The 22,347-nt window shown below is 43.1% G+C and overlaps 1 protein-coding gene across 1 annotated transcript in view; it reads left to right on the top strand.

Moving 5' to 3' along the window:
- The first annotated feature begins 1,116 nt into the window (after positions 1-1,116).
- Positions 1,117-22,347, top strand: part of LOC121441863 (polypeptide N-acetylgalactosaminyltransferase 1) — a 75,838-nt gene continuing 54,607 nt past the window's right edge. Inside the window, exon 1 of the mRNA XM_041643187.1 lies at positions 1,117-1,131. The gene's annotated coding sequence lies outside the window, so the exon portion shown is untranslated. The remainder of the gene's footprint in view (positions 1,132-22,347) is intronic.

Raw genomic sequence — 22,347 nt, 5'->3', positions numbered from 1 at the left:
GGCTCCTCACAAGGTTCCACTCCCAATCGATTGACAATATAGATTTAAAAGATTAAAATGGGGCCACTAACATCTATAGAGGTCTTATCGCGTGGTTCCTGCTCGTGGTTGGCAAGTAGTAATATACAAGCCTCTCAATGAGCTATTGAGAAAAACGCAAAGGCGGGAGGTTGGCGGGTTGCACCGGGGTGAAGTCTGGGCCCAGGACTCTGTCTTGCACGGTGCAGGGAGGCCAAGCTTGGTTCTGAGAATGAGTAGAGAGGTCGGCTTCACCAGGGAGAGGGGTGGAAGGGGTGGAAGGCATGAGCAAGCAGTCCCCTATTCTGCGGCAGCGGCGCGCGCGGGGAGGGGGGGGGCGTATTTTTTTTTCTGGTCCCCCGAGGTCCGGCGGCCTCTTCCGGCGGTGCGGGCCGGTGGCCTTCCCTAACCGCCCACCCTCGGTCGAGCATTCAGTCGCTGGCGCCGGGCTCGCCCGAACCACTCATCCCGCCACAGGTGGCTCCGCATCAGGCGTGGCCTCGTGCGGCGCCCCGGGCCTGAACGCAGCGACAGGCGCCTTCGATTTCTGCCGCCCGCGACCGGCTGGCTCCCCGAGCTCTTCTTGCCGCCGCCGTCTTTGTCCGGACACAGGTGGGGCCACCTCTCTGCCCGAGGCCCCGGCCGCGACACCCCGATTCCGCGCCTCGGGGCGGGCGGGACAGGAAGCGACGGCCGCGGCGACACGCCGGAACCAACCGCGGCCGGGGCCAGGGGCGCAGCCGGCGGCGGCCGAGGGGCGCCTGCCGCGGGGGAGGGGTCTGGCATCCGGTGAGCGCGGCCCCCGCCTCCCCCGCGCAGCCGCAGCGGCCCGCGAGGACTGCGCCCGCTGACCGAGACGCCGGGGCGAGCGCCGGCCGCGGCTGCATGAGGCTCGGCGGGAACTAGCGCGCCGCGGCGCCGAGGCTGGGGGGCGGGCGCGGCGGAGGCGGAGCTCGGGCCGGGCCCGCCCGCCCGCGGGGGCGCCGCCGGCAGAGGCCGTGGAGGCGGCGCGGCGGACGGCGGCCCGAGAGGAGCGCCCGCGCTGCGGCCCGCGGGAGCGCGCCGCCACCGCCCGCGCCGGCCTGAGGAGCGCCCGCCGCCGCGCGGGCCGAGGTGAGTGAGTGCGCGGCAGGCCGGCCGGTGGCGCGGGAACGGGGCGAAGCGGAGGCTCCGGCGCGCCCGCGTCCTCGGCCCTTTGTGGCCGCGCGGCCGGCCGGGAAGCGGGGTCCGGCGGCGGGGAGTCCCGGGTTGCCCGGCGCGCGGCGTCTCCCTCTGCCGGGCGACCGCGCAGAGCTGCGAGTTGACGTCCTAGTTTGACATTGAGTTAGGAACCGTTTTTCTTCGGAAGACGGAAGTTTAGTTTTATTGACAGAGGTAGGGCTAAACATGGCTCCTGGCTTCGGCCGAGTGGGACTTGCTGCCGCGGTGCCGGGCTGACCCCGGCGGGTCCGGAGCGACGGGGGAGGGCGCGCAGGCTGGGGCCGAGGTCTGTGCCCGGGAAGTAGCGGGCTCCGGGCAGTGGGAATGAATGAAGGAGAGAGGCCACTCACCCGCAGCACAATGCCGTGAGAGACCGGCCAGGAATCGGGATGACTTGCCTCGTCACTGCCTCTCACCTAGTCAGCCTTGCCGAGAGGACCCCCTCCGGCCCCCCATCAAATTTATGACCTTGGCTTTATTTCAAAGCCACTGAAACCAAACTCGCTGGGCATTTCTGGTACGTGCGGGCAGAAGTCAGAATAGTCTTCGTGATCTTGAATTGTTTCTGGAGGACAGATAATTTCACTTAAACCACACTTTGTGTTTAATAGTAAGTAGTACGTTTCTTTCTAATCTTACTAAGAACTCCAAGAAGTAGGAGATCTTGTGCTAGTTTTCATAGATGGAGATGAGGCCCCAAGAAGTTCAAGTTTCCAGGTCACACGCCACGCTGCAGAGTTGAGAGTCAGACCTAGGGGACTTTGTGCTTAAGTGCCCTTTCCTTCTGGTCTGTGCCTGGCCCAGGATTGTCCTTTGGGGGTAGCCATTGACCACATGTGGTTACCTAAATTTAAAAAGTTCAGCGCTGAGCTCACTCAGTAGCCACATTTCAAGGATTCATGAGCCAAGTGTGCAGCAATTGAATAGTGCTAATCTTGACCGTCCATCCATTTACTTACCTGGTAAATATTTATTGAGTGTTAGGGCTTGGGAATACTGTGGTGAATGAAAGACAGAGTTCGGGAGCTTGCGTTTTACAGGACAGTTTGAAGGTCTTCCCGTGGTACCTCAGAGCCTTGGTAATTCTTTCAAATGTGGTTCGTGAACTAGAAATATCTTCATTACCTGGAGAGTCCCAAAGAGATACTTCAGACACCCATCCACGTCCACCAAATTAGTATCTGTTTTAACAGAATTCCTGGTTGTGTGTGGTTTGAAACCTGAGAAACCTTTATTGAAAAGTCAATGATAAATGGGTTTAGAGAATGTTTCTTGGTTTGTTTGGTACCTGTTTTATTTCATTACTATTTTTTAAAATACGTATGGATGTTTTGCCTGCATGTATGTCCAGAAGAGGGGTTCAGATCCCTTGAAATTGGAGTTACAGATACTTGTGAACTGCCATGTGGGTGCTGGAAAAGGAGCCTGCGTTGTCTGGAAGAGCAGACAGTGCTCTGTACCACCAAGTTCTCTCTCTGGCTCCATTTGTTTTAAGCAGCAGACTGTACAGCTTTTGGGAGCGCTCATCATTTGTGCAAATGTTAAGTGTCTTCCTCAGTGGAGTTTATACACTTAGCGAAAGCAGAGATTGTTGTAGTTTTCTCCCCTAGCCATGTGTTCCTGTAGACTTTACAGCCCTTGATAAGTTATAGACACCCAGTAACTGTGCTATGAGTAAGCTACCTCATGGGTGAGACCATGAGGCAGAGTTAAAATGAAGGTATTTGTAGGCTCTCTTCTGGGAATTCTAGCTACCTGGATAGAGTTTTGCTCCTGGCATGGTTTACTGACCTTCCCTTCCTACTCTCTTGTTTCTGTTTCTGTGTTGAGACAGGGTCTCTCGCTGTGACCTAGGCTAGCCTCAGCTCACAGAGGTCTTCAGCCTCGCCTCTCCAAAGGAAGGGATTATAAACTTGAGCCAACAACAGGCCTGGTGTGTGTCACATGGGTTCGTGCGCGTGTGTGTGTGTGTGTGTGTGTGTGTATTTTGCTACAGGTTCTCACTATGCAGCCCCCTTGTTGAAATGGTGTATCTCATTGACCTCTAACTTGGTGATACTCTTGCTTTAGCCTACCAAGTACAGGGTTTATATGGCCAATAGGTCTGTCTGTCTCTCTTTAGTAACATGAAATTATATTAATAAATTCAAATTTTAATCATATGTTAGTACCTATTGTGTGTGTGCGTTTTAAAGATTTATTTGTGTTTATGTGCATTGGTGTTTTGCTTGTATGTATGTCTGTGCACCTTGTGCATGCAGTGCCAGTAGAGACCAGAAGAAGGCATTAGATCCCTTGGGATTGGAGTTACCATTTGGTGCTGGAAATTGAACTCAAGTCCTTCGAAAGAGAAACCAGTTCTCCTGACTGCTGAGCCATCTCTCTAGCCCTTCATAGGTGTTTTTTAAAAAGCTAAATTTGGATTTAGCATTAATTTTCCATTAATATGGTCCTTTGCTCCAAAATCTAATCCAAGATACTACATTATATTTAAGCAGCATGTCGCCTAGTCTTTGGTATGCGACATTTTTCTGAAACCTGTCTTGTTTTTCATAAGTTTGGCCTGGAGGAATGCTGGCTTTTTCTTTTTGCTGTGTTTGTTTTCTTGAGACAGGTTTGTTGCTTGGGCAGTTACTGTCTCTCTGACTCAGCCCAGGAGTGCAGGGACTAGAGGTATGGCCCACTGCACCTAGGCTTTTGCTGTTTGTTTATGGATAACTTCCACAGACCAGATAAAATCATGTAGTCTTGGGAGTAGGCTCTCATTTTATGAAAAATAACACAACAGAGGTAATAACACCATTTCTATACTCATTTATGTACTACATGCCCTTCTCATACTTGGGTAAAATAGAGGAAAGGGATGCACTAAGAGTGGACACTTACAGCATGCTCGTTTATTCACTTAGCATGTATTGGGTGATGAGTGTATGACAGGCCCAAAGTAGATTGAAGGTGACAAGAGAACAGGGCAGCATTAAATGATACAGTGGAGTCTAGACTTAATGGGATGGTTTTTCTTTTTCAGACTTGTGGATTTCAGGAACATTTAAACTTTTTTCTCATCTTGCTCTATACTGTTCTGGGGTATAATTCTTTTTTTTTCTTTTGATTTTTAAGCACTTTTCAGGGGTAGAGTGGGATAGGATAGGCAGGAGCAAGGAGACCCAGTCTCACTCTGTAGCTCAGGCTGGCCTAGAACTCACTATGAAGACCAACCTGATCTTGACCATCCTCTGGCCTCCGGTCCTGGTGCTGGGGTTATTGGTGAGCACCACCCTTGCTTGGCTCAGAACTTCTGTCATTGTTTTAAGATAGGTCTGTGAAGCCAGGCGGTGGTGGCGCACGCCTTTAATCCCAGCACTCAGGAGGCAGAGGCAGGCGGATCTCTGTGAGTTTGGGACCAGCCTGGTCTACAGGACAGGCTCCAAAGCCACAGAGAAACCCTGTCTCGAAAAACCAAAAAAAAAAAAAAATCTGTGAAAAAGTCCTTTCTTTTCCTTTATGTGAGATTATCAGTTCCCTTTAATTTTCTCTTCCAGTCCATCAAAAGCACTTGCTTTCCCATCTGGGCCTTGTGGTTCCAGGTAAGAAATTTGCTCATTTAAGTCACCTTTCCTCTGTGGCTTTCTTGTCTTTCATTCTTCTTAGAGCTTTTTCTTCTGTTTTTATGTTTTCTGATGTTTGTACCTTTTGGTATGGATTTCTTTGGGTTTATCCTGTTTGGGGATGCACTTAGCATTCCGAATCTAGCCTTATTCTATTGTCAAATTTAGGGAGTTTTCACCATTATTTTTTGAGTACATCTTTAGCCTAATTTTTCTGTTCCCCTTCCTTGTCAGACTGACAGCTTGAGCAGTAGCTCTTGTTTAAGAGTGCCTGTGATTTGCCAGTTGTTCTTCAATCTTTCTGCTGTTCTGGTTGGATACTTTGTGCTTCTCTGGCTTCCTGTGTATTTCCTCTGTCCCTGAAGGAACCCACCTACTTTTTATATTTTTCAGCTTTTTAAATTTCCATTTGGGTCTTCATCTGCTACTTTTTTGCTTAGGCTTTTTTTTTTTTTTTTAAAAAAAAACTTGTTTAGAGAGTCATTGTAATTGTTGAAGCATTTCTGTCAAGTATTGTAAAATTGGTAATTTTAGTACTATTGGTGTTCTTTTAGTTTGAACTCTACATTTCTTGGACTAGTGTGTGTGTGTGATTAAAATCTGGATATTTTCATGTTTTCTGATATGCTAGTTCTTTTTTAAGCTTTCTGTTTTCACTAGAGTTTGGAGGGGGTGTCACTTCAGCAGAGGAAATGAAGGAGGAACGTTAGTTACTACCTTGTTGTCACTAAGAGGATTCAGAAGGTCCGATGTGGTGACACAAACCTTTAATCCCAGCATTCACTAGACAGAGGCAGGTGGATCTCTGTGAGCTCAAGGCCAGCCTGGTCTACAAGTAAGTTGCAGGACGGCTAGGTCTGATACATAGAGAAACCCTATACCCTGTCTCCAAAAACAAGCCAAAAAGAGAAATCAGAAGTACAGGCTCACTGGGCAGGTGAGGTGGTATGGAAGGACTGGTGCCTTGTTAAGCTAATGTGGATAAGAGCTCTGGCTCCTGTTGTGGTTCGAGTGTGAATTGTCCCCTGTAGGTTCATTTGGGCCATAGCTAGCAACACAGTTTGGGAAAGTTGTGAACTTTTAGGAAATGGAGTCTCAATGGAGAAAGTGGGTCACTGGGGTGGGCCTTGAGACTTTATAGCCTGGTTCTGCTTCCTATTCATAGGCTGCATCTTGAGTGTGGGTGCATTGTGACCAGCTCGCCTTCTGCTTCTTGACATCATGCCTTTTCTCCCTGTTGCCATGTGTTCCCCACCACACTAGACTGTGGTCTTTCAGATCTATAAGGCAACGTAGGCCCTTTCTCTCTTAAGTTGTTTTGTGAGAATATTTTATCACAACTGCCAACCTTGAGCTCTGGAGTGCTGCCCTGGTGAGGAGGATTATGAGCCTTCTTACCTCAGTTCTTCTAGGTGTTTGGTGAATTTCTTCTTAAAACCACTGTCTTGCTGGACTGTCTCTTTCCTAGTCCTCTGAATAACCCACGCGGGCTTCAGTTGGGACTTGTTTCTGCCTGTTTGCATTTCCAGGTTGTTGGCATCATCTGCTTCAGATCTGGGGAACAAGGGGTAAAAACAAATCACAGAGACTTCTTATTTGTGCCACTGTTCTTTTACTTAAGCTGATGGCCTGCCTGCCACCTCTTTCTAGTTCTTTAAAAGTGATCTTCCCCAAGCTTACCAGATGAACAAATAACAACAGAACCTAAACTTCTCATGTTTATGTGTGCTATCCCCCATCTTTATGTATCTATTTTACTGTTAGAAAATATATCCCTGGAGAGTTAGTATTAGACATTCCTGTCTAACATGAAGTAATTTTTAGTGCATAAAAATATGAATTGCAAAACCACAGAGAAACTCTGTCTCGAAAAACCAAAAAAAAAATATGAATTGCAAGAAAAAGAAAGTTACCATATATAATTTCCACCTTAAAAGTCTATTGTCTTGTATATTGGTTTCTGAGTACTTACTCCAAGCCTTCTTATGGACTAGATACCAGGTTGTTGTCTAGGGACTATATTTTGACTACAATTGCCTGGTACTACTAGTTGCTTCTTTTGAAAACAGAATTTAGTTACTTCTAAAATTGTGCCAATGTGTTTGCATACAAGCCCACAGCACACATGTGGAGGTTTGAGGACAACTTTCCGAAGTTGGTTCTCTTCTTCTACCATGTGGGTCCTTGGGATAAATGGATTGAACTCAGGTCATCAGACTTGGAGGTAGGTTCCTTTACCTACTGAGCTGTTTTATAGACCCACTTCCTTTTAAAACATTAAGCCAGTGATTAGATACCCAATTTAACTTTCCTCCTGATGTTTTCCTTGTATTTTTATAGGAACATCTGTAATATTTTTAAGGTATATAGGACAAAAGTAATGAGAGTTGGTTGAGAGGACAGCTTTGACTTAAGGTGATCTGTTTTTTCTTTGATTTTTTTTTAATTCTTCTAAGTTCTTAGAAACTATAAAATAATTGGCTTGGAGGGATGGCTCACAGGGTTGAGGCACTTGTCTTCTATCTAGGTGTACTGAGTTTGATCCCTAAGACCCCTATGATGGACCTGACTACCATAATTTGTCACCTGACCTCCACACATACTCATCCTCAAAGAAGGAAGGAAATACAGTAACCTTTAAAAATTACTCAATAATTACCTTTTTATAAGAATAATTTATAAGTCATTGTCATCTTTGACTTGTTGAGGACACACTGTTTGGGGATTTGTAATGCTCTCTAGGTTTGAGCCTGAAGTGACCTCCACAGGCTCATGCTTTGAATGCTGGGCTCTCAGACTGTGCTGTTTTGAAGGCTCTAGAGCATTCTCCAAAAGCTGTAAAAGCAGATCAGTAGAGGAGGGCCTTTGGAAATTACACCTACTTCTAGCTCTGTTTGATCTTTCTGCTTTCTGGGAAACCTGCTGGGAGCCTCTGCTGCATGCTTCCGCTACTTTGACTTCTACTATACTAACTCTGTTGTGCTAGATTGCAGCCTTCTGAAGCTACATCTGAAACAAACCTTTCTTCCCTAAGTTGTTTTCTGTCCCTAGGTCCAAACACTAGCAGACACTGGATAAGACCTTTCTGGAAATCGGAGAAATGATTTGAAGACTATTCTTTTTTTTTTTTTTTTTTTTTTTTTTGATTTTTCGAGACAGGGTTTCTCCGTAGCTTTTGGTTCCTGTCCTGGAACTAGCTCTTGTAGACCAGGCTGGCCTCGAACTCACAGAGATCCACCTGCCTCTGCCTCCCGAGTGCTGGGATTAAAGGCGTGCTCCACCACCGCCCGGCTTGAAGACTATTCTTTAGGTCCAGTTCTTGCTAGATTTTTGTGTCTTTAGCAGTTACCATTTGTTTTCGGTTTTCTGTTTGCTTGTTTTTCCCACTTTCCTTTACAGAAAGGAATGGTTCGCACTGATTGGTGGCACCACATGCACACTTAAGTTCCTAGTTGTTTTTGGAATTATATAATGTACTTGGTAATTTGTTGTTCAAATTGAAGAGTGGGTAAGCAGGTTTTGGAGGTTTTTTTGTTTGATTTCCTTTTTTTTTTTTTTTTTGAGATAGGGTCTCACTGTGTGGCTTTAGCTGTCTTGAAACTTGCTATATAGATCAGGCTAGCCTTAAACTCAGAGATCTGCCTGCCTCTGCCTCACAGGTACTGGTTAAAGACATATGCCACTGTACCTGGCAATTTTGGGGAGTATTAAAGCTCTCATTTTACAATTCCTAGGAATCTGTGAGTTATTAGCAAATACTAGTATTACCTATTCCTGTGTATAGCAGATGCCCTAAGAGGGTAGAAAGGCTACACTTCTAATAGCGAGGCCTGACTACTTTGGAGATTAAAGTCCATATTCTGTATTAGAGGGGAAGAACTTTTAATTATTTTTAAGCAAAGAGAATACAATAGAAGCATAAGAAACCTAAAATAGCAAGGTGGTGGTGGTGTACAACTTTAATTCCAACACTAGTGAAGCAGAGGCAGGTTGATTACTGTGTGTTCAAGGCCAGCTTGCTCCACAGAATGAGTTACAGGATAGCCAGGGCTACACAGAGAGACCCTGTCTCAAGAAAGCAAAACCAGCCAACCTACCAACCAAACAAAAAAACCCTAAAACAGCATTGCCACTGGCGATAGAGATAGTGTGGCAAGATGTTCTCTCATCTGTAAATTGGGAATGAGAAAGTGGACGGAAGAGTGGGCCAGTTGTAGGCAGAGAATCTTTGAACGGGGCTGGAAATTCTTTGAGGAGTAAACTTTGGGACGTTTCAGGGCATGAGATGGAAAGAAAAGAAGCTTTTGACTGAAAGTGCTTTCATATTAGAACAGGTTTGCAAAACCGGCAAACTTATCAGCTGATTCTTACCCTGTGGTGAACTGTGACTTCAGAAGGGAAAGGCTGAGGGGAACGGGTGCAACAGTCAGTCAGTTTCAGCAGGTTGGAGTGCAGGTTATTGATAATTGAAAATGTGACTGTAAAACACAGTAGATAGTATTAATTGTGTGCCAAGCATTGTTTTAAGTAATCTGTTTACGTGAACTTGTTTGGTCTTTATAAGATTAAAGGATGTAGATAGGTTAAGTGGTGGAGTTGATTTTCCTGTCATGTTTTTTTTTTTTTAATTTTTTATTTTTTTTGGTTTTTCGAGACAGGGTTTCTCTGTGGTTTTGGAGCCTGTCCTGGAACTAGCTCTTGTAGACCAGGCTGGTCTCAAACTCACAGAGATCTGCCTGCCTCTGCCTCCCGAGTGCTAGGATTAAAGGCGTGCGCCACCACCGCCCGGCTTCATGTTTTTTTTTAATTATTTAATGTGTTTGGGTGTTTTGTCTACGTGTATGTCTGTGTACCATTTGCATGCCTGGTACCTGCTAACGCCTGAAGAGGGTATCTGATTCCCTACAACTGGAGTTACAAGTGGTTATGAGCTAACATGTGGGTGCTGGGAATTAAGTCCTGGTCCTCTAGAAGAACAGCCCAGTGCTTTTAACCTCTAAGGCAGCTCTCCAGTCCCCTTGTCATCTTTTAACATGTCAGTCTTCCTCCAGGTTTATAGATTTGGCTGTCAAACTAGATTGCCTTGCTAAGGTAGCCTGGGCAACGTTGAGAGGGACTTTGAAGGCCAGGGAGAGGTTTCAGACAGGGACTCATGTGGTCTTCCATGTTGGCCATGGTCTTGCTGTATACACGTCTGACTTTGAACTCCTGGTCTTCCAAGTGCTGGGATGACAGGTTTGTGCTGCTACACTGGCTTTGAGAGGGCCTTTGAAATACCAAGTAGAAAGTGTGGATGTTGGGAAGTATGAAGAGATTGACGAGAACATTTAATGGTATGGTTGGAATTCATATTGAGTATACATGGAGATAAATACATAATTGTTATTTCAAAAGACCATAGATAAGAAATGAGGCCCCACGTGGCAGCAGGAATATTCAGATGCATTTTTAGAAAAGTAATCAGGCATTATCAATGGATGAAAGAACATTTTGACACTTGACCTCTAAAAGGATACCATTATTAACAATATGGAGGAAAAAGAGAGTTATAACTAGAGCAATTAATGTATTTGAGTTTTCTTTTTTCTCTTCAGTGCTGAAAATTGAACCCAGAGTGCTTACTAGACAAACACTGTCATTGAATTACCCATCCCTCAGGGAATATCTCAAGACATGTCCAGTTCTGAGTACTAGAGAATGACTCCAGGTGGATTTCACTGCAGGTGCCATAGTTGAAGGACTGAACCTTGTTGGGAAAGGTTAAGTTTGCAGTTTTAAGATAGAATCTTTAACCTAGAAATGAAAATAGGGAGAGGTTGAGAGGGCTCAGGCATAAATCTAAGGGACTACCTGCAATTGGGACCCACAAGAATGAAAAGATTGAACACATTTTTATTTTCTCCTGTGGGCCAAGTACTATGAATGCAGAACGAACAAAGCAGATGCTTTCTGTCTTTGTTGTTCGTGTGATCCAATGAAGCATACAGAGTTAGAAGCAAGTAAGTAAAAGAGAAATGGCATCTCAGTGGTGCCCCAGAAGTCAAAAGATTTTCATGTAAAGGGTGGTAATAAGAGGATTCTCAATAAGAGGATTAGTACGTGCAGAGGCCATGGAGCAGGAGAGGGCATGATCTGTCTGTGGAATGGGAAGATGTGTGTGGCTGTAGGGCCTGTATCTGGGAAAGACAATGGGGTAAATAGGAAATTGTCATGTACCTTATGCTCAAAGTTGGTGACTATCTGAGCATGAAGAGTGAACTTGACTGTGCTTACTGAGAGCAGGAGAGGATTTCATTTGCTAGAGAGGCCAGAAGAAAAAAACTGAGTCAGGATGTTGCTCTTTAGTAAGGAGGGCCTTGAATTTCTGATCCTCCTGCCTCAGCCTACAAGGTCACGATTACAGGCTCTAATGCTGTACTTGACTCAGAAGTCAGTTTTTGTTTTCCAAGTGTGATGCCCTACGTTTTAAATATTCATAATTTAATCTCAAATCTTGGGGTGAGAAGGAGGGAAGGTATAGTTCTGCACAGGTTAACAGTCTGAAAGTTGCCCCAAGGAAAAGACTTGGTGTGGTCAGTTGGTTATTGTGAAAAGGAGAGTAATTTGTGGATCTAGGAAGGTAAAGGGATTTAACTATATTCTTGAAAGTCATTATTCTGAAACTAATGGAAACCAGGTCCTTTTAGTTTTGCTGGTTTTTAAAATTGCCATTGTGTCTAGAACCTTGTAAGTATACATTTATGGAGTCACAGTGTTTGAATGTCAATGAAAAGGACTGAGTATAATCTGAGTTTAGAATGACATAAAAAAATGAGTTCTTTTATTTAAAAAAAACTGTTAAAAGTTTCAAGACGATAACAACAGATTGTTAAACCAAATGCAAAGTTCCTTCTAAGGTGGAGCCCTACCTATGTGGCTGTATATTTTATGGGTCTATAAAGTTTGTCCCAGAAGGAAATTTTAGAATTCATTTAGTACAGGAGCCTCCTTTTGTAGAAGAGATGTATAGTATTATGCATAACTAGATGTTGATGATTATTACTGTACAGTAGACTTACACATAAAATATGCCTTTAGATGGTTTGCCACCTTTCAGTCTGTAGGCATCCTGAGAGTATAATTACCTGCATGTGTGTGTTTTGCTTGCACCTGAGTGTGAGTGCATATGTGTACCTGAAAATACAGAGTTTTACGTCTTCAGTGAGGCAGTGTCGCTCAGTTGAACCCAGAGCTCAATGTTAAGACTAGTCTAGCCAGCCAGTTTTCTGGGGTCCCCTGTAATTGCTATTAGTTTCCCATAGTGATTGTAGAAATGACAAGTGGGTGAAATAAGTAATTATAGAGAAATTTATACTAAGATATTTCTTAGTTCTCTAACAAATTTTTGATGTTGTTTGTTTTTGTCATGGGGTTAGGAGTATATACATAGTTCAGTAGTAGAGAAAGACTTTGGGTCCAGTATCTAACGTCTAAATAAACAAACAATTTTTTTCCATAATTACTGCCTGCCCTGCTGATAAATGTGCTGGTTTCTGTCTTATTTCCTTGCAAATTCTGAGAGGTCAGAATTTATTGGCCATGCATACGCGAGAACTGTCTGTTTACTTCACCGAGATTCACAGAATGAAGATCAGCAAAAGGCCCTTGTTGCAGTGGTGATGGTATCTCTCATGGTGTCAGAGGATGGTGTCTGTGTGTGTGACACATACCCTGTTGTCTGTAGGACACATGGGAGAACAGCCAGCTAGCATGTATGCTGTTGAACACCTGCTGCATACATTCCTGTTAATAGGGGTTTTTCTACTTTTTTTTTTTAGTTAAGCTAATTTTGGCAATAATTAGTTTTTTTTTCTTCTGCTAAATCACGTTAAACTTAGGTAACACTAGTTGTGACTACTGATAGAAATACATTGAAGCAGCTAGATATTAAGTATGATTTATAGTTTTATCACTTTAAAATGTGAATGTTGACCCTCTTAATAGTTACTTTGGCATACTCAATTTTGTTTTATTAGTTGTGCTAATTTGTAGACAGTATTGCAAATTGGACCCTGTCTTTCAACATTATAGGCTCAGGTGGATACATTGGATAAACAACTTAACAAAATATCTAGAAAAGTATGAGTAAAAAATTGACAAGTGGGTGAAATAAATAATTCTAGAGAAATTTATACTATGATATTTTCCAGTTCTCTAACAAAATTTTGATGTTTGTTTTTGTCATGGAGTTAAGGGTATAGTTCATTAGTAGAGAAAGACTTTGGGTCCAGTATCTAACATCTAAATAAACAGTTTTTCCATAGTTACTGCCTGCCCTGCTGATAAATATGGTGGCTTGTTTCTTATTTTCTTGTAAGTTCTGAGAGGTCAGAATTTATATGCGTACTTGAGAGCTGTCTGTTTAGAGATTCTCAGAATGAAGAGCAGCAGAAGGCCTTTGTAGCAGTGGAATGAATAAACAAACTATTGTTAGCGAGTGAAAATGGGGTAAAGCAGCTTCTGTCTACAGAACTGCTGTACATAGAGATAGTGCACTTTTTTGGAAATAAGAGCCAGTGGTTAAGGAATATGGTTTCCTTTTACCGTTGTACTTACTGTGTGCAGTTGCCTGCTGGAATGCTAAATACAACTTTTAATTTTTGGCTGTCATTAGTAAAATTCTTCTTCCTTTAAACACCTACCCGGGGAACTCAGACTTTTGATGTGCATACCTATTATTTCCACTGCTTGGCGTAGACACAGTACTGGAGTATTCTTGGTTATACTTGTGTTTACTAGGTGGCTTTGAAAAACTGCACAGTATTTTACAGATGAAAATGCAGGTAATCTGACAGTCATTTATGGACTCTGTAATGTGTAAGTTCAGGGTTAGATCACTGGTGGTAGACAGATGATAGATGACTAAGACTAACCTGTCAAAGATTAGAGGTAAGAAAAGTTTAATTCTTTTACCTTAGTCATTTGTCTGATAGTGATTAAACACTTATTGCTTTAAGCCAGGCACTGTGGTCTGCACTGCAAATTCAAAAACGCCTTCCAGGAATTCAGTCAAATGGGTAAAGTTGACACATAGAAATACCACTGCATGTTAGCATTGATGAAATGAAATTGCTGTGGAGAGGCAGAGAGTAGGGTGAGTCCCAGCAGCATGTCAGCCGCTGTAGTACTAAAGCTACATTAGGTAAGCAGAGGTTGTTGTCATCATCATCTTTTTCTTCTACTTCTATTTTTTTTTCCCTTCAAGACAGGGTTTCTCCTGCCTGCCCTCCGCTTTCTGAGTGCTAGAATTAAAGGTGTGTGCCACCACTGCCTGGCACAGAGGTTCTTTCAGATGGAGGAAATAACAAATAAATATGTAGTTGGCCTTTTCGTTTTGGCTGTCAGCCAGCTCCCAAATAAAGACATGGAGACTTATTATTAATTATGAGTTCTTGGCCTTAGCTTAGGCTTGTCCCCACTAGCTCTTTTAATTTAATTTAACTTGTTTCTATTTGCCTGTGCTTTGCCTCAAGGCATTTCCCCTTCCTTCTTCCTTCCTTCCTTCCTTCCTTCCTTCCTAACTTCTATCCTTCCTTTCTCCTTCCTAACTCCCTCCCTTCCTCCCTCCCTTCCTTCCCTACTTTCCTTCTTCCTCCCATGTCTGTCTGGCCCCTGGCATTCCCCTCCCCAGCCTAAATTCTTCCTTCTACTTACTCACCCTGCTCAGAATTCCCACCTACACCTCCTCCTTTGCTATTAGCAGTTCAGCTTTTTATTAGACCAAACAGGTATCTTAGGCAGGCAAAATAAAACAGAAACACATCTTTACACAATTAAACAAATGCAGCACATCTTTACATAGTTAAACACATATTCCACAACAACGAAGACAGAGAAAAAAAGAAAGTATGAGCTATTTGGGTACCAGGAGTGGTTAGATGTGAGCCAAGAGCTGGGCAGTTTCAAAGGCCTTCACCTAAGCCTTTGTGTATTTGGTTCCTTCCCCCCCCCCCCCCATCTCCTCAGTACACTGCTTCAGAGAAACCTTTCCTGAACACACAGTGAAATAACTGCAGTTACTTGCTGACATGCTAGCTTAGGACATTATTTGTGGAATGCTCTTTCTTTTTTTTTTTTTTAATTTTTTTCCCATTTATTTTATTGAGAAAAGGAGAAAAAAAAAACAAGTTTCCACCTCCTCCCAGCCTCCCATTTCCCTCCCCCTCCTCCCATCCTTCTCCCCCTCCTCCCACCCTTCTCCCTCTCCCCCCACTCCTCTCCCCCTCCCTCTCCAGTCCAAAGAGCAGTCAGGGTTCCCTGCCCTGTGGTAAGTCCTAGGTCCTCCCCTCTCCGTCCATTTCGAGGAAGGTGAACATCCAAACTGGCTAGGCTCCCACAAAGCCAGCACATTACGTAGGTTCAAAACCCCGTGCCATTGTCCTTGGGTTCTCATCAGCCCTCATTGTTCGCCATGCTCAGAGAGTCCAGTTTTATCCCATGCTTTTTTCAGTCACAGTCCAGCTGGCCTTGGTGAGCTCCCAATAGATCAGCTCCACTGTCTCAGTGGGTGGGTGCACCCCTCGTGGTCCTGACTTCTTTGCTCATGTTCTCCCTCCTTCTGCTCCTCATTGGGACTTGGGAGCTCAGTCCAGTGCTCCAGTGTGGGTCTCTGTCTCTATCTCCATCCATCACCAGATGAAGGTTCTATGATGATATGCAAGATATTCGTCAGTATTGCTATAGGATAGGGTCATTTCAGGTTCCCTATCCTCAGCTGCCCAAGGAACTAACTGGGGACCTCGGCTTGGGCATCTGGGAGCCACTCTAGGTTCAAGTCTCTTGCCAACTCTAAGGTGGCTCCCTTAACTAAGAATTGTGCTTCCGTGCTCCCCTATCTAACCTTCCTTTATCCCAATCCTCCTTTTTCCCCAAGTTCCCCCCATTCTCCCCTTCTCCCTTTTCTCTTTCTTAGCTGTCACTTTTTTATTCTCAACTTTGGACTGCAGTTTCATGATACTGAAATGAGACTGGTCCTATAAGGAAACTGTCCGTCCTGTACTTTTGCAAATGTCCTGGGGAGTGGAGGAGAAGGAGTCATTCCTTTGTCTTCATTCCTTGCCTAAATTGTAGTTGACTGGTGTAGGAGGTCCTTTTGTTTGTGTGTTGCTTTCATTGGTTAATGAATAAATTAACCTAGTTGATAGGGCAGAACTTAGGTAGCCAGGGAAGACAGAGCTGAATGCTGGGAGGAAGAGAGGCGGAGTAGAGAGAGACACCATGGATCCACCAGAGATAGACATGTTGAATCTTTTCCAGTAAGCCACTGCCACGTGGCAATATACAGATTAATAGAAATGGGTTAAATTAATGTAAGAGTTAGCCAATAAGAAGCTAGAGCTAATGGGCTAAGCAGTGTTTTAATTAGTACAGTTTCTGTGTGGTTATTTCAGGGCTAAATTAGCCAGGTGGCCAGGATGAACAAGCAGCCTGTCCTTGTTACAGTTGACAACTTCCAGAGTAGGAATACGAGGGTCAGGGAGACATTCAAGCATACTGTTGGAATTTTGTCCCCTGTACCATGCTTTAATTTACTGTTTAATTTCATGGTTTTTATTGTACCATAACTTTGGAATATTAGTATTAATGTTTTATCAGTTATTTCCTTTTAAGTAAGTGATTATTGGTTTGTTTTCACAGGAAAAAAAATTTGACCCTATTACCAAACAGGTTAATTTTGTTTCTGAAGTTTACTTTTCTGCTTTTGTATATCAGTAAGAAATTTAACTGTAATTCTCAACAAGCTTATAGAATTACTTGTAAATTAAATATCAAAAATTCTCTCTCTCTCTCTCTCTCTCTCTCTCTCTCGATAGAGTCTTAACTATGTAACTTTGGCTGATATGGAACTTGCTAAGTAGACCATACCGGCCTTGAACTCAGAAATCTTCCTGCCTCTTTCTCCTGGGTGCTGTAATTAAAGATGTGTGGTACCATGCCCAGCTTTAAAAAAAGATTTTTTGGGGCTGGAGAGATGGCTCAGAGGTTAAGAGCATTGCCTGCTCTTCCAAAGGTCCTGAGTTCAATTCCCAGCAACCACATGGTGGCTCACAACCATCTGTAGAGGGGTCTGGTGCCCTCTTCTGGCCTGCAGGCATACACACAGACAGAAGATTGTATACATAATAAATAAATATTAAAAAAGATTTATTTTTAATTATGGGACATGTGTGGAGAAGCCAGCAGAGGACAGATGCCTCAGATCCTCTGGAGCTGGAGTTTCTTGCAGTTGTGAGCAGCCTGATGTTTAGTGCTAGGGACTGAAACCCAGTCCTCTTCAACTTTACCCTCAGAGCCCCTCTCCAGCCCCATTACAGGTGTTTAGAAGGCAGCTTACTCTGTGCACATCTGAGAGTTTATAAAAGTGAGGAAGTGAGGGAAACCAAACTATTGGAACAGGGAATTCTCATGGTGTGGAGACGGGAAGATGGCAGCACCATGTAGGCGCTGGGAATCAAACATAAGTTCTCAGGAAAAGCAGCCAGCGCTCTTAACTGCTGAGCTCTCTCCAGTCCCTGGAGTTCCCCTCCCTGCTTTTAAGGTTTAATTTAATCACTTTATATTTTATTGCTATACAGAGAAAAAGGAAGCCTGATTTTTAAAGAGTTAATAAGCACATCCTCATAAAAGACATAATGAGAAAATTGGACAGGTTGCCTTCCAAGATGAGGGTTACCCTTCAAAGCAACTGACTAATAGTGGCCTAATTAAAATCTAACTAACTAAAGAAGTACGAAAAGTATCTCTGTTCATTTAACCATTGTTGTGGGAGCTGTGGGCCTGCTTTTCGTCCCATCCGGCTCCCACACGGCTAGCTTTACACCAGAAATAACAACACACAAACTGTATTCATTTAAACACTGCTTGGCCCATTAGTTTTAGCCTCTTAACCCATTTCTAATAATGTGTGTAGCACCCCTAGGTGCGCTTACCTGGAAGATTCTAGCCTACGTCCATCCTGGGTCGGAGCTTCATCGATTGCGTCTGCCCCGGAGAGGGGAGCATGGCCTCTGAGCTCACTTCCTCTTCCTCCCAGCATTCTGTTCTGTTTACTCCACCCATCTATGTTATAAGCTATGAAGCCAAGCAGTTTGTTTATTACTTAACCAATAAAATCAACAGATTGATATATGACACTCCCACATCATTTCCCCTTTTTCTGTTTAAACAAAAAAAGAAGGCTTTAATTTTAACAGAGCAAAATTGCATATAACAAAGCAGTTATCAAGTAAGAATTACAGTTACAATATTTATATCTACTTTATCTTTTATCATAATAAAGGAAAACTATAACTATATTTCTTTAACTCCATCAAAGACTCCAGAAGGATATAATATTACCTAAGCAAACAAGAAATAAGCAACTTCCAAACTCTAGAAATGACAGAGACATCTCGCTGCCTGGACAGTCACCCGAAGTTCCTCTGTACGATTGGGGCATCTATCTTCGGCCTACAGGCCTATAGTTTCCAGCAGACATTTTCATGAAGCAGGACATTTCAAAGTCAGTTCAGTCACTATCTGTTGTGTCCTGAAGAATGTCTCGCAGACTCTTTCATGAATCAGGAACCCCGAAAGATCATCTCACCTTTAGGCAAGTTCAGCAGTCCTCTCTCTGCGGGTTCTCTGTGTCCAGTTTATGCAATAGTCCAGGCAAGAACAGTTTCTTGCCCAAATGGCTATCAAACTCCATAAGGATCCTCTTCAATGCCCATCTTCCTCTTGAAGTAGATTGGTGCTGCCAGGAGCAGAGTGTCTCATTGTCATGAAAAGCCCTAAGTTATTAAAACATTTAAAATGCCATATTTTGTAATCTAAAAATATGAAGAATGCCTATCTAAAATATATCTATGTACATCTAGAAAATCTTAACTAACATGACTACAAGCTTGACTATTATTGATTATCCATTAACTACCTATATACATTACATTTTTAAGTGAACTACACAATCACAGTACCTTAATAAAGATCAGAAATACATATACATATAACAAAATTGACCTTAAATCTCTATCAATAAAGCAAAATCTATACTAATGCAAATTATTCATCTATATCATATCCCCCTTTAAATGTAAAAGAACGTTTATAAACCATATTTGGGAACACGGGCGCAGTTTTTTCTCTCCAAACTGCTTCCTGCTGAATGGGGGCGCTGTTAATCAGATCTCTTATGGTGTAACCTGTGTGTTAAATTCATCTCATTCGGCAGTTGAATGAAGTAACTTTTTTGAGGGTGTTCACAGCAACCTTTCAGGAGGGTGTGGTCCATCATACCATACTGCGATAGAAGCAATCCACAGGATTTCATCCTCTGTGAAAACAAAATAAGAAACTCCTTTCCAAAGCATCATGTCCTTAGATCCAAATTTCAAAGTCAAGGCATTTTCAAAATATCTATGTTGGATTAGTTCAGCAGCATTTATAAACAAATATCTTTTAGCAGCTGTTGCTCCTTCCTCAGCATTCAAACAATTCAAACAGAGCATAATAGCATACAGTATCAAAATTCTCTGTTTATTTTCCATCTTTGTACGGCTTTATTTTAACTCTGTTTATTTTTACGTTTATTTTATATTCTCTGTATATCTTTGTCCTGGAATAACTCTGTACACTAGGCTGTCCTTGAACTCTCAGAGATCCGCCTGTCTCTACCTCTCAGGCATTGGGATTAAAGGTGTACGCTACTATACCTTGAACTCACAGAGATCTGATTGTCTCTGCCTTCTAGGCACTGGGATTAAAGGCGTGTGTACCACACCTTGAAGTCACAGAGGTCAATCTCCCTCTCCCTCCCAAGTGTTGGGATTAAAGGTGTGTACCACCACACCCAACTACTCTCTTCCATTTTTTACTTTTAAGAACTTTAACTTTTAGCTTGCATATATTTTTAACACACTTTAAATCACTTAAACATTTTCTTTCACTTTGAATCTTTCTTTTACTGTATATGTCTCTTTTTTGACCACATGAGTCTTTAATTTACTGAGCAATATGGGTGGGATTAAAGCCATGGCTTTGGTAGCTAGATCCAGCCCATTCCTTAGCTTTCCAGCCTCATGGCTGAGGTACTGGCTGTAGCCATGTTTACTGCCACAACTCTATGCCAGTCCCTGCCAGTAAGCGAGCTTCAGCAGCCTGTGCTTGCAAACCGTATGAACCGCCTGCGTAAAAGAGTCAGAGTTTGCCCTGGCAGGACAGCCCAGAAAGCCGGCATTTTTAAACGGCGCAGCTTTTTTCCTGCTACGGCTGAAAACTGAAAAGCATGCGTTCAGCTTTTCGTCAACACTGTTTAAGTGTTTCGTGGCAGGACCTCTTAATGAGCTGCAGGGTTTTGCAGCTAAAGCTGAGTCAGAAAGCCTCTCTTAGATGAGAGCGCTTGCTTGCCTCTAGCAAGCAGAGCAGACCCGAGAAATTGCTGCTACTACGTCGGGCTCCATTCTGTAGTAGGAGCTGCAGGCTGCGTTCCTGCCGCCCCAGCTCCTGGTCGCCTGGCTAGCTTATGCCCCAAAATAACAACGCACAAATTGTATTCTTTTAAACACTGCTTGGCCCATTAACTCTAGCCCTTACAGGCTAATTCTCATGTCCCGATCAACCCATCTCTAATAATCTGGGTAGCATCAGTCTTACCGGGAAAGATTCAGCATGTCTGATCTGGCAGATTGCTTCATGGCGTCTGCCCGAGAGAGGGGAGCATGGCCTCTGAGCTCACTTCCTCTTCCTCCCAGCATTCTGTTCTGTTTATTCTACCCACCTATGTTCTAAGCTATGAGGCCAAGCAGTTTGTTTATTACTTAACCAATGAAATCAACAGATTGATATATGACACTCCCACATCAAGCCATTATTTCAATAAATATTAAGAATTTTGATCCTGTTATATATTTTATTATTTTAAAATTTCATTTACTTTAAATTTTTGAATAGGAAACATTTTAACTTTTTGAGCAGCATTTCCAAGTATTCATATTTAGGTGTGCCTTGGTTTCTTTGAAGTGGATGGAGTCAGGCAGTTTTAACATCTCTGTGGGCCACCTCCCTTCTATCTCACACCAAGAGGAAATTAGTCATAGTTCTTACAATCTTGTGTTTTATTAAAAAATTTAGTAATATGTTAGAGGGAAGTGTTTTAATAGTAGCTGCTGTGTTTAGGATCATAGGTCCCCACAGTATCAGCTGTGTGTATGTGTGCTTACACATATACTCCTAGGGATTGAACCCAGAGGCTCACACACAGTATTCAGACTTTCTACTATTGTGACTACAGCCTCAACACAAATACTTGAGATCTTTTTCTTGTTTGACCACTTGATTTTTAATTTCTTCCTATTGTTCTTACTACCTTCTATAGTATAATCTAATTTCACTGTGCTTATTGATTGTGTTGTTCTACTTTTATACAGTGTCAGCACTTCAAACATATTAATATTTCTTTAGTTTACTGATGTGTGTTAAGTCCCTAGAAGTGTATTTGGCACACACTTATTAAATGAACCAGTTTCCTTTGGCTTTAAGTAGTGTTGGTAATTTCTTTTGGGGATACTTAGTGAGCTAGCTATTCAAAGCTTAGAGATGTTTTTGGTTTTGGCAGTGTGGCAAATGTGAAATTTAAAAAAAAAAATTTGGACAAAGACATATGTTATAAAACATTAAAAATACTGGGCTAGAGAGATGACACAGGGGTTAATCGTACTGGTCGCCTTCCCAGAGGACCTGAGCTTCATTGCTAGCACCCACGTGTCAGCTTACAACTTTTGTAACTCTAGTCCCAGGGAATCTGATAGTATTCTGACATACATTCAGGAAAAATATTCACATATATAAAAATAAATCCAAATTTTAAAAAAAAAAATTGGGGTATTTGAGATACTTTTTTAAAGTTCATTGTTGAGCTGACATGCAAAGAGTGTTGGAGAGGAAACCATGACTTCAGAGAAGTAAGCCTGTCTGTCTCCCTTGCTCCTCTGCTGATGTTCTGTAGGGCTAGAGAAACGTTTACAGAGTACCTACCCATGGAGGGCTGAACAGTCCAAGGACTGAGCAAGGTGAGAAGATACAGGGACCTTTGTGTATAGCTGGAATTCCTTTAAGGATCAGTGAATAAACTAGGAAGAGATGCAAACCTGTCCTAGGGCACAGGGATTAGAAGTGAAGGATGGGGAAAGGAGTGTTTGTTACTTTTCTTGTTCCTGTATCCACACTACTGACAGAAGGAACTTGAGGGAGGATTGCTTGGCTCACAGTTCAATCTGTTACAGTGGGGAAGGCATGGCAACTGTGAAAGAGAGATCATGTGACTTAGTTTTTTTAATGATGAGTGAACAGAAAGCTGAGTACTTGGACAGGCACTAGAAGCAGATACAACTTTCAGGACCTGTCCCAGATTCCCACTTGTGCTAGATAGGCCGCAAGATCCCAGGTTCCACACCCTAAAGCTGGAGACCGTGTTCAAGCACAGGAGCTAGTGGGGGACATTTCA

This window comes from Microtus oregoni, unplaced genomic scaffold, assembly GCF_018167655.1.
Source record: "Microtus oregoni isolate MIOR12 unplaced genomic scaffold, Mior012 000082F_ref0000272, whole genome shotgun sequence".
Classification (NCBI taxonomy): Eukaryota; Metazoa; Chordata; class Mammalia; order Rodentia; family Cricetidae; genus Microtus; species Microtus oregoni.
Note: the sequence above shows the minus strand (reverse complement) of the source record. Positions and strands in the feature narration are given on the sequence as shown.